The sequence below is a fragment of the Petaurus breviceps genome, unplaced genomic scaffold, assembly GCF_028583685.1.
Source record: "Petaurus breviceps papuanus isolate PSGF00001 unplaced genomic scaffold, PetGlider_PUasm1.0 559, whole genome shotgun sequence".
In the NCBI taxonomy this organism is placed as follows: Eukaryota; Metazoa; Chordata; class Mammalia; order Diprotodontia; family Petauridae; genus Petaurus; species Petaurus breviceps.
This window is the reverse complement of record NW_027186377.1, coordinates 1,102,944-1,115,544: the sequence shown is the minus strand read 5'-3', so window position 1 is coordinate 1,115,544 and position 12,601 is coordinate 1,102,944.

Below are 12,601 nucleotides of genomic sequence, written 5' to 3'. Positions count from 1 at the left end.
GGTGGTGGGGATAGAGCAAGCCACTGTGCTGATGGGTAAGGAAACCAGGACTCTCCTGAGGCCAAGTCTGGGGCCCTTTCCACAGCACCAAGCTGACGAGGAAACGGTGGGTGAGGGCACCCAATTTTCCTTGGAAAGTGGTCTCTGTCCTTTGTCCCCCACCCGAACACTGACCCTCATCATGAGCCCATGCTATGGTTTGATTTGGGGAAGACCCAAATGGGTCTTCTGGCAGACATTGTTCATTGATCACCTACTTTCTGTACCCTGGGCTGGGATAAGTAAGGAGAGAGTAGGAGAGCCCTGAGCTGTCCTTGACAAGTCCAAATGGACGAAGCCCTTCCTTGGTCCTTAGAGAACTGGCGCTGGACATTGCTCAGGGTCTTAGGAGGATGGCCGAGAGGAGGAGAGGGGCCATGGGCTTGGAGGAAGGGAAATCTCACTGGAGTTTTCTAGAAAGGAAAGTTAGGACTTCATGCCAAAGGCCAGGAGCTCGACTCAGTTCCTGGGGGAAATTCTAGAGCGGCTCAGTAAAAGCTGTTTGGCCAAGATCCAGAAAGAGAGGCAGCAGTTACCAGGGGCCAAGTCATTACTCATGGACAAGTCATGCAGACCAGCCTCGCTGCCATTGCTGACAGCACTGATGCACTGGCATCTCAAGACAGTGTGGTGGTGAATGCCAGGAGAAAACATGTGAATGAGTGTGTGCATTGTGTGTACACATGTGTGTATGGGGGAGGTATAGTGTGTGTGTGATGAGTGTGTGTGTGTGTGTGTGGGAGGCATCGTGTGTGCGTGTGTATGAATGTGTGTGATGAGTGTGTGTGTGTGCATGTGGGGGGTGGGGGAGTCACAGCGTGTGTGTGTGTGCACGGAGTGCAGAGGTGTGTGTGTGCACATGTGTGTATGGGGGAGGTATAGTGTGTGTGATGAGTGTGTGTGTGTGTGTGAGGTATTGTGTGTGCGTGTGTATGAATGTGTGTGATGAGTGTGTGTGTGTGTGTGCATGTGGGGGGTGGGGGAGTCACAGTGTGTGTGGTGTGTCCACAGATGAGTGTGTGTGCACGGAGTGCAGAGGTGTGTGTGTGCACATGTGCACTGAATGTGTGTTTCCCCTGAAACACTGGAGAATATCTTTCACATTATCCTGTTACAAAAGACAAAGAGGGCCAGGCGACAGTAACAGCGGGCTCAGAATGGCTGAATTCCCCCAGCAATTATTAAGCACTCGTATGCCAGGCACTGTTTCAGGTTCTGGACCTACAGAGACAAACAAACCAACAGCCCTTCCTTGCCCTCGGGGAGCTTACATCCGTCATAGAGATGTGGCTCTGGGGCAGGAGAGCAGAGTCCCGGGAGCGAGGGCAGCGAGTACAGAATGGAGGTGGTGGGAATGAAGGACAGAAGTGACCTAAAGGACGGCCCCAGAAAAAGGTCCGAGCAGGACAAAAAGATGTCCTCAATGTAGGAAGGCCCTGGTGGTCCACTGGTACCTTCTCAGTGTTTGAAGCCCACAAGGATGGTCTCAAGGGGGCCCAGCATGTGTGGGTGGAGTGGGCAGAGAGGGCAGGAGCCTTGCACATCAGCTTTTTAAGGGTGCTGTGCTGACTGTGGGGGACTCCTTGTTATGAAGCCTGGGACTACGAGGGGCTGCCAGGGGTGAAGGTAGGAGGAAGACACCCAGCTGCATCCCCAAGGCGTCTGCTCCCCTCCCCTACGTTCAGCACCCTCTCTACTTGTTTTTTTCCAGGCTGGGTTCACGGTTCCAAGCATTCCTGGGGCTGAGGAGAGGAGGGAGGGTGGCCTTGTGGGCGGGCTCGTGGGGGTGGCTGCTCCAGGAAGCCTCTGTGGTCCTCCCAGCGTGGATGGGCCAATGATCTCATTTCTCAAAAACCTTCCCTGGTCAGAACACACGCTTCCTGTCAGTTTTTATGTCAAGGATGGCTGCTTGTGAGCAGGGCATTCTGTTCTCTGAGTCTCTTGTTAAAACATTTTATCTCATTAAGTTTTTATAACCAGATCTGCTTCATGTCAGATCCTCATGGTGTGTGCAGCCCCATCTTGCTGGCTTTGTGGGAGGCCTCCAGTACCAGCACAGACATGGAGGAGACCTCCTACCCCCCGCCCCCCCATGAGGTTTCCCTCTACAGTGATCAGTCAGCTCCCTTTGCATACCTTCAGTGGTGAGCGGCTCACTACCTCTCCAGGCAGCCAGTTCCACTTTGGGACATTCCTCACACCCAGCCTGAACCCTTATCTTCCTCAGTTTCCCCCATAACTCCAAATTCTGCAGAACAAGCCTGATGCCCCTCCAGGGACAGCCCTGAAATGATGACAGACAGATCTCATGTCCCCGGGGCTTCTCTCGATAAGACACCCGCTTTGGCCGATTCTCCTCTGGCCACTCACCCTCATGGCTGCCTTGATCTGGACACGCATCATCCCCCCTTTATTCATGCATCCCTCCTGCTTCCAGGCATCAGAGGAGGCGACCCTTCTAGGGCTTAGGGGGCCCCAGGGTCACTGGCATGGTGCTGTGCTGATAACTTTGGCTATCTAGGAGAGTGGCACCTCTCCACAGGGCCGGGCGTGGCCAGGCAGGGCAGGACCGCCCCTGGTGGAGGGGAGAGCACAGCCCCACCCCCTCTGAGGTCCAGACTGGACTCAGGGGCTCTGTGAGCTACTCTAAGATTTTCAGAGCACTTTCCTCACAACTGACTGAGGAGGGAGAAAAGGAAGGAGGTAAAGAAGGAAAGAAGGAAGGAAGGGAAAAGGAGGGAGGGATAGAGAAAGGAGGGAGGAAACAATCATTTACTCAGTGCCCATTCTCCTCATTTTACAGGCCAGGAAATGGAGGACGGCTGGTGTAAATGAGCTTGGTCAGGGCTAGACAGTAAGTGGTAAAGGCCATTTGGAGTCTTCCTCCCGCAGCCTCCCTTCTTCCCTTCTCCTGTAGAGGGCAGCAGCACCCTCCCAAGCCCCCTCCCCCCGCAGGCTCCCAGCCTAGGAGCAATCCCGGACTCCTCACTCCTCACTCTCGCTCCCCTCCAATAGAGCGGTCTGTAGGTCTGTAGATTCTGCCGGCCGGCGATCCCTTCTGTCCTTGTCGCCGCACACTTGGTCTATCACAACAGACAGCAAGGCGGCCGAGGGCTGCACCTGGAGTCCGAAGACCTACATTCAAATCTGACCTCAAGCACTTGGGTGTGACCCTGGGCAAGCCACTTGACCTCTGCATGCCTCGCTTGCACCTGCTTCCCAGGAGGCCATATTGATGAAGTTCTTTGCTGTCCTTAAGGGTCACATACACGTGTGGGCTCTTTTCTTTCTATGGCTATTTCTTACTATTTAAAAAGACAAATCCCCACGGCCATTCTAATGTCCCTTTACCATAGGATCAAACACAGACTTCTCTGTTTGCAGCTTCCATTCTCAGCCTCCAGCCAGTCTTGCCCTCCCAGGCTGGCAGCAGCTGCCTCTTCACACAAGAGACATTTCAGCCAGACTTGCCAAAGAATTTCAGCTCCTTGCACAGAACATCCCATCTCCCATCTCCATGCCTTTGCTCAGGCTGTCCCTCATGCCTGGAATGCATTTGCCCCTCCACTCTGTCTTTGTCCCTCACTCACTCCCTTCAGCTCAAGGGCTAGCTGTGACATGAGACCTTCCCAGTCCCCCCCACGAGTAAGTTCTTTCTCTCCCTCTCCTCTCTCTGACTCTCTCTGTTCCTCCCCCTCCTCCCCTTCCTCCCCCTCCTCCTCTCCCTCCCCCCTCTCCTCCTTCTCCTTCCCCCCTCCCCCTTCTCCTCTTGGCACTTGGTGCTGGGAGAGCTCCGTGGGCAGACCTGGAGAGCTCAGGGCAGGTGGTGTCTCAGATGAGCACAGGGGATGGGGGAGCAAAGGAAGGTGCAGGCCTGGTGAACGACCAAAAGGGCCGAGCAGAGTCTGCTCTCCACGTGCGTGTGGGCCTGGTGTGGGTCTCTGTGGCCAGGGAGCCATCTCACCTGGACCTGTCTACAGGAGAAGCAGAAGGATGAGATCCTTACAGCTGCTCAGGCAGCCTGGGGTCTCAAGTGCAGGTATGTGGAGGGCAGGCTGAGGAGCCAGCGAGGTTTGGGAGTGGAGGAAAGCCCTTGAGGATTCCTCTGGCCGCTGGTGGGAAGATTGATCAGAGAGATGGGAAAATCGGGGAGCCACTGACTGTCATCTCCGTGAGAGGGGAGGGGAGCCTCCAGGCCCTTGGCTCATAAGCACAGTGCTTGTGAAAAGAAGCAGAAGAAGCAGGATCTGGCAAGTGAATGGGGCTGGTTGGGTGGGGAGAGGAGAGACCAAAAGGCCCTTGGTCAAAGCTTAGCTCCCAAGTACCTGGAGTGGGGGAGCACCTCAGGTAATGAAGGGAAGGGGCAGGTCTCTGCCATCACATATGGCCTTCACTGGGCTGCAGAGGGTGTGACTGACCCCTCAGGGCTTGCCTGGATCTTGTGAATGCTGCCAGCCATTTCTGGACCTCTTCCCATTGCTTGTGTCCTTACAGGTTTGTGCCACAAAATCAGGAGAGCTGTCCCCCTGGCAGCAGATACCAGTGACTTCTCAGGCTTCATTATCCAGGGCAGCCTAGGGCCCTGGGAGACTTTCTGAGTCACCTTTGGCAAGAGAGTTCATGCAGACTCCCTAGCCCCCTTCTCTGGCCTTGGATACAGCCTCACTTGAGAGGCTCTGTCTAGGAAAGGACACGATTTCCCCATCAGGCTGGGGTGGGGCATCTCTCCCAGCTTTTATACTCTCTTCTCAGGCTTAGGTTTTGTTCTGCCTTATAGGATTTGGGGCCATCCGAGGTGTGCTTTCATTGAGGGCCTCTCAGGCAAGGTGGGAGAGTATGAATTTTAGGGAGAAAAATTCTTTTTCTGGCAGAAGAGGCCTTGCCCAGGATCCAGTTTGAAATGAGAGGTGGTTTCATGACTTTGCTTCCCAGGAGTGTTCATGGGACCTTACAAGCAATCAGTCAGTCAGTAAGCATTTATTAAACGCCTACTATATACAGCTACTGTGCTAAACACTGGGTATACAAAGAGACACAAAAGATAGTCCTTGCCTTCAAGGAACTCACAATCTGATGGGGGAGAGAAATATATACACACACATATACACATATATGTATGGATATATTGTGTATATAGAAATATACACATATATGCAAATAAATGTATGTCTGTCCTCTATCTATGTATCAATAAGCTAGATACAGGATAAACTGGAAAATACTAAGCAGCGGAAGAGCACTAGGCGTAAGAGGTACTGGGAAAGGTCTCCAGCAGAAGATTGAATTTAGTCAGGCCTTGAAAGAAACCTTAAAGGAGGCCCATAGAAACCAAGAGGCGGACAAGCATTGCAGGCCTGGGGGATGACAGGAGACAATGCCTGGAGCTGAGAGATGGAGGGGCCTGTTGGTGGGACAGCCAGAAGATTGGTGTCTGCCCCCAGATCGAAGAGGGAGGTGTAATAAGATCAGAAAGGTGGGAGGGGACCAGGTTCTGAAGGGCTTTGAATGCCAAACATTTCACCTTGGAGACAATAGAGAGCTACTTAGGTTTATTGAGCAGGGGGTGACATGGTTCAACCTGAACTTTAGGTAAATTGCTTTGAGGGGCTGAATGGAGGATGTATATACAATTAACTTCTCTGGTTTCCTATTAGATCCTAAATTCCTTCAGGGCAGGCACTGTCTTTTGTATCTTTTTGTATCTCTAACACTTAGCACAGTGATTGGCATATAGTTGTGTTGAACTGGAATGGGGAGAGACTTGAGGTGGGTAGCCCCCTCCCCAAGCAGATATTGCCATAGAAAGATGTGAAGCGATGATGAGGGTCTTCACTAAAGCAGTGGCAGGGTCAGAGGAGAGAAGGAACCTATTGGAGAGATGCTGCAGAGGTGAAATCAATAAGAGATGCTATCAAAAGATGCTGCAGAGGTGAAATCAACAAGAGATTCTCCAGAGGTGAAATTGACCAGAGATGCTGAAGAGATGAAATTGACCACAGATGTTAACATCAGCCAGAGATGATGAAATCAATAGACTTTGGCACCATATTGAATGGGGTTCTACTGTGTGTGAGAAAAAGTGAGGAGTCCAAGATGACCCCTAGGTTGGGAGCCTACGGGACTGGGAAGATGGTGGTGTTCTTGATGGTAAAAAGGAGGTTTTGTGGGAAATGGTTTTTGGGGAAAAAATAATGAGTTCAGAGCAGCTTCCTGTCCTACTCAAACTCCTAGTAGCCCAAACAGCCCCAGTTCTTGGTTCCTGATGGTGAGTAGTGTGACTTTCTCGGTGCCCTCAACTCCAAGTTTTTACCCAAAATGATTATCGATGGCCCCAGTGTAGGCTGCTTGACAGGAGGGCTCTCATCCTGGAGGACCCCTCCCCAGCACTCCCAGCGGCTCAGTTGTCATCATTGACTGCCCAAGGGTTTGGTTCCCTGCTTATGATGTCCAGAAATTAGTGGCCACCCTAGTAATTGGCCCATGCCCAGCTAGGCCTGCCACTTCATCCATCAGCTGAAGTTACCTCTCCCACATCCAGACTTCAGCAGGGCCTATGCCTGTGGCCTCTTGGGGATCTCATGAAGTGTTGCTCATGAGTTTATGAGAATTCTCTGGAATTCCTGGAGTCTGTGCCAGAGGCAGAATGGTGTTTGGAGTGGCCTGGGCTGGGCCCTGCCCGAACAGTGACCCTCTAGGTGAAGGAGAAGTCCTGTGGAATCTCTGCCAGTGCACCTATTCTTTATTTTATGAGCTGGGCAGTTTTATTTGTTTGTGAGCATTCCAGTGGCCCTCCCACTGGGGGCTCCAGTGTGTGGAGGGGGGTGCTGACCTTTTAATGGGAAACAGCAGGAAGGAGATAAGCTAAGAGGTAGGCTCCGGCTCTGCCCATTTGTCTTTGATTATTGGACACTTTTAGAGGGAACATCTGTCTGTCTGCTCACTCCCCTCAGCACAGGCACCATTGGAGGGCTGGCTCAGCCTGAGCCCCAGTAGAACCATCAATCAGAGACTACAGAATGAACCAAGGACAGATGTCAGTGTGGCTGAAGGGGCATCAGTGACAGCTGGCTGCCCAATAATGAATGGGGTACAACTTGCCCCAAGGGAAGCCTGTGGCTCTTTCAGGTTAATAGCCCCCCCCCCAAACAGGAAGGGGCTTGGAAATTGAGGAGCCCCCTCCATTGAAATATTGCAAGCTTATCCCTGAGTGTTGATGCCTTGGCTGTTGGTCTGATTGATGAGCATGTCCTCAGCCTTGCCCAGGCCATGGGAGGTGAGAGAATTGAGAGCTAGACCTCCCATGACAGGTCAGAGAAAACCAGAGATCACAGCCCAGAGAAGGTCTCAGAGGGGCTGATGCCCATGTCTCCTCTCTCATCTGCTCTTCCTTTCTGTTCACTTTTAAATTCTAGCCTCTCATTTCATGGAAGGAACAGCCATGTTTATAGGAAGGCACACCTGTCACTGAACTCGTAGGTTGTTGGGGAGGGATGCATAGATAGATATTGGCTCCCTTTGGGAACTAGTGGATAAGGGTCATACAAAGGGAAAAGCTGGGTTCCTGGTTAAGTGGTTAATGGTATTTATATGGAAAGAGATGCCATAAAATAATCTGCAAACCTCCCCAGCATCCGTTTGGATCTCACATCTGCTGCTTCTCCATGCTTTACCCACTCAGCCTGGGACCTCCGGAGTCCCTCCCAGCTCTGTAGTCCTAGGAATCTCTGTCTCCAGCAGACTTCATCATGTCCCCTCCCCCTCTACCCCAAGTCAGTGCTTCCTCTGAGCGTCTTTATTCTGTTCAATCGTTGGTCACCCAAACTTCAGGCCCATCACCCTCTCCCTTAGCCATCCCTCCGTCCATCCCTCCTTCCTCGCACTGCTCCAACCTCCAGGCATAGCCTTCAGTTGCCTTCCTATGCATCCTCCACTCTAGCCCCATAAAGGAGCATCCTGAAACACCCCTTTCATCTCATAGTCCGCCTGTTCAAAAATATACTAAGACTCTGTCACCTATGTTAAAAAGTTCAAAGTCTTTATTCTAGCATTGGGTCTGCCCTTTCAAATATTATTCCCCACTTGTATAAACAAGCCCCCTCTCCCAGCCAAACTGGTGGGCTCCCTGATCTGCAAACATTTTGGTACATTCCAGGTGTTGTACCTTTGCACAAGGCAGTCCCCTCATCTGGAGCACCCATTCTTCCATCTTCCATTCCCCTCTAAAGTCCTCCTTGGCCACCCCAGCCTGCAACAAGCTCCCCTTTTTCTAAGATTCCACAGTATGTCCTCTTTGGGCCCTGAGCCCCGACAGTCTTGTTTGGCAAATGACCTAGGAATGTTTCTCTTTTCTCCTCAGTGAGACTCCACATTCCTTGGGTCTGGGAGCAGGTCCATCTGATACTAAGACTCAGAAGATGGAATGTGGGACTTAGGACATCATGTGATCTATGCAGGCTGTGGTGTAAACCAAGATTAAGGAGACAGTATGGCATCATAGGAGAACACTGAACCCAGAGTCTGGAAGAGCTGATTCCCAGCCTGCTTCAGATCCTTCGTAGCTGTGTCACCCTGGGCCAGTCACTTAAAGCCTTAGTTTCCTGATTGGCCAAGTGAGGGACCTGAGCTCAATGGCCTCCCTCTAAGTATGTATGAAGACGGCTCTTACTGGGATCCCCATTGCCTTCTGGCAGGATGAGGAGGAAGGGGAAGGAGGAACAGTAACTGAAAAGGAGGTTTGGGCTTCTTGACAATCACAGAAGGCAGCCTCTGCCCTCAAGGAGCGTCTGGTCCAATGGGGCTGCTGGTCATCCTTCTTTTCAGAGACCGCTGGCATGACATGGCAATGTCGTGACTTGTTTGTGAATCAGAGTAAAGTGAGGCAGAGCTCTGTGAAGCGTCAGCCTCCTCCTCCAGAGCAGGACCAAAGTCTGGATGACAACCATCTGGGACGGCCAGGATGAAATGGATGGCCTTGTGGTCTCTGAGCCCTCTGTGCTGCCTGCTTCAGCTGACTTCATGGCCATTGGGACAGACTGTTCTCATTCGCCCGTTCCGCCGCCCCCTAACTCACCTATGGGCTTGAGGCCTGCTGGTTCCCTTCAATCTACTTTAGCCCACCTGCCAAGTTTTACTGAGGTGCGGCTGCTGTGCACACTCCAGTTTCCTGGAGCCACAGGCAAGAGGGAAGGGGCAGGTGGCCCCCAAAGGCGGACGAGAAGCCCTCAGCCCAGAGGGTCTAGTCCTCCCTTCACACGTCCATACACTTCACCACCAAAATATAAAAAGGGATTTGAAAGGGAGGAGGGGATGAATGTAGCCATACTGGAGCTTGGTGGGGAAGTCTGGGGAAACACGAGAAGAGCCGGGGGGAATAAAGGCAGGTCCTCCACAAAATAGAGACCCATAGATGGAGCTCACCAATGGGAGAAGGGGGCAGCCTGGAGGAGAGGTGTTACAGAGTGAGAAGATTAACTATGGTTGAATGTTCCAGAGAAAAGAGGTCCTAGGGGCTGAGGTGAGGCATGCTTCTGAAATCCAGAAAGCATGAGATGAGTCCCAGAGTGGGCTGGGCTGCTCTCCTCTTCCCAGGGGCTTCAAGCACAGGCTGGAGGCTCACCCATTGGGTTTGTTAGAGAACAGATGATGGTGCAGATGCAGAGGGACTATGTGCCTTCCTACATGGCTGATGCTTTATCCCAAGAGACTCCAACTACCCGATTTCCTTCACCTGTCCCTCCCACTCTCGCCCTGCCTGAGAGAAAGCCGGAAAGGCTCTGTCCTGCAGGCAGCCTGCCAGAGCTCTCCTATTAGACTATGTACTTTTTTTCTGGTGGGTCTGACTTGGCTTGCTCCAATTTGTATTCCTTAGGTCCTGGCATTGGGCCCCAATGCATGAGAAATGCAGAGATGAAAAACAAATTGAGCCTAGTTGTTTCCTGCCCAAGAGACTTAATCCTCTCCACTATATCCTGAGCAGAATGTGTCCAGCTTCACGGGGAGCTCACTACTTCATGAGGTAGTCCATTGCATTGTTGGACATGGCTGGGGAGGTCTTTCCCTGACTCTTCTGATCTGATATCTCCCGTCTGTAACCCTTCCTTTTCCCTTTGCTCCCAGTTCTACTCTCCAGAGCCGTGGCACCAAACTGGAATAGAAATGGGCATCATTACATTGTACAGGAAACTCCCTGCAGACCTCAGATTGACTCAGAGACCCTCCCATTAACATCATCTCTGTTCTTTATATTCACTTTGGTTTTGTCCAGTATCTGCCAATGATATTTTCATCTGTTCTGGGCTGTGTGGGAAGTTTTGCCCCTGCCAGGGCTGGGAGTGGGACGCCTCTCATATGGAGCTGCACAGACCAAATCCAGGCCCTCTCCCTAAAAACTGGGGCTGAAGGGTGAACTGCAGAATCAACTGACTTCACTGGGGATGGCCAAATGATTTGGACTGTGTGACTGCACTGGGCAGCAGCTGGGAGTGACCATGGCTGCCAGCCCAGGGCAGGGAGGGCAGCCCAGATGAGGCTCTGGGTGTCTGTGGCCATGTGGGAGTTTGGAAAGGACCCGTTTCTGTGTGATCATCAGGATTTTTTGGGTGGTACAGCCAGAAGAGAGAGGTGGTCCCTGCCCCCTGTGATAGTAATGGCATTTGTCTTTAAATGCCATTACTATCACACCCCCTCAGCTTTGTTTTGCTTTGCTTCTCTCTGTCTCTGTCTCCCTTCCTTCCCCCCTTTCCCCCCCTCCCCCCTCTCCTCCCCGCTCTGTCTCTATCTCTCTGTTTCTGTCTGTCTCCCTTCCTTCCTCCTTTTCCCTTCCTCCCCCCTCTCCACTCTCCTCCTGTCTCTCTCTTTGTCTCTCTGTCTCCCTTCCTCCCTTCCTTTCTCTCCCTCTCTCTCCCCCCTCTCTGTCTCTCTCTCCCCTCCTCTCTCCCTCCACCCCAGAAGATGTGAGGACAGAGGCAGGACTCCTTTGAGCTGCCTCCCTGGGATCCCTCAGCCACTAAAGGCTGCACCAGCGTGTCTCCACCTGGCCATGGCACCTGTGAGGACATGAGCGCTTCTGGTTCTGACTTTGCTCTTTCTTACTCTTAGGTGAACATGTATTCCAAGACTGAAGTGTCCAGGTGATCTTGGGAGCTCAGCAGACCCAGGGACCCCTCAGAGGCCCTACCAGCTGTCCGAGCTAAATGGCAGTCATGATTCCTGTTCCTCCCATGAAACCCACTCCTCCTTCCCTCTCAGCTGAATACCACCCTGAGAGCTGAGGCCTTTCACAGAGAGCTCCCTCTATCCCCCTCTTTCTCATCTCACACCAGCCAGATGCCTTTTGGCTCTACCTCCTCCTTCATCCCTTTCTCATATAACGAGATTGTCCTTCCCCATTGCTGGGGTAAAACCCCTCCACATGTACAAGTGATCCCATGCCATCCTGTGGCTTCTAGCTGATTGCCAGAATAGAGCACTGGACCTGGAGACCGGAAGTCTGAGTTCAAATCCAGCCTCAGACACTAGCTATGTGACCATGGGCAAGTTACTTAACCATTATCTCCCTCACTGTTCTCATCTGTAAGATGGGGATAATTATTAGCATCTACCTCCCAAGTTGTTGTGAGGATCCAGTGAGAGAACATTTGTGAAACAAAATCTTGTCATCACCTTCCTCACTGTTTCAGTTGCCTTCAGTCTGTCCCTCTGTACAGCCTGACACACACGTGCACATCTCCCTCAGTGTTCAGAATGAGGGTTTCTTACGTCATGCATCCATCTCTGCAAGCTACCATTCAACACTTTTCTCCTGTTTGTGACTAAGCTCCTTGAAAAAGCCATCATCACCGGCTTGTCCCACTTCATTTCCTCTCCCTCTCTCTTCTCTCCATCTGAAGTCACCTTCTCCAGAGCTGCCAAGGATCGAACTGCCCAGTCGGATGTCCTTTTTCCAGCCTTTGTCTCTTTTTACTTTTCTGCAGCTTGTGACACTCCATCACTTCCTTCTCTTTGATAATCTCTTCTCACTAAGTTTCCATGAGACTGACATTATTTATTCTGGCTCATCTCCTATTAGTTCAGCAGCTTAGTAGAGTGCCTGGCACTGTACTAGGTGCTTCATAATTACTTGTTCCCTTCCCTTCCTCTTTTCTGCTCAGTCTTCTTGGCTGGGTCCTCCCTCAGTTCACATCCTCTAACCATAGGTGTCCCTCAGGACTCTGTCCTGGGCCCTCCTTTCTCCTTCCTCTAGACAGCTCCAGTGAGTTATCCCATCATCTCCCATGGATTTAATTGCCATCTCCACACTGATGATTCTAAGGTCTACTCATCCTGCCCCAGTCTCTCTGCTGACTATCAATCTCACACCTCCAAATACCTATTAGACATCTCAAAGAGGATATCCACCGGACATCTTAAACTCAACATTTCCCAGACTTTCCCCCAACTGCCCGTCCCCACCCCAATCCTCATTATTGCGGAGGGCAACACCATCGTCCTAGTCCCCAAGGCTAGAGATGACCTAGGAGTCATCATAGATTCCTCACTTTCACTCCCCACAGCCAATATGGTG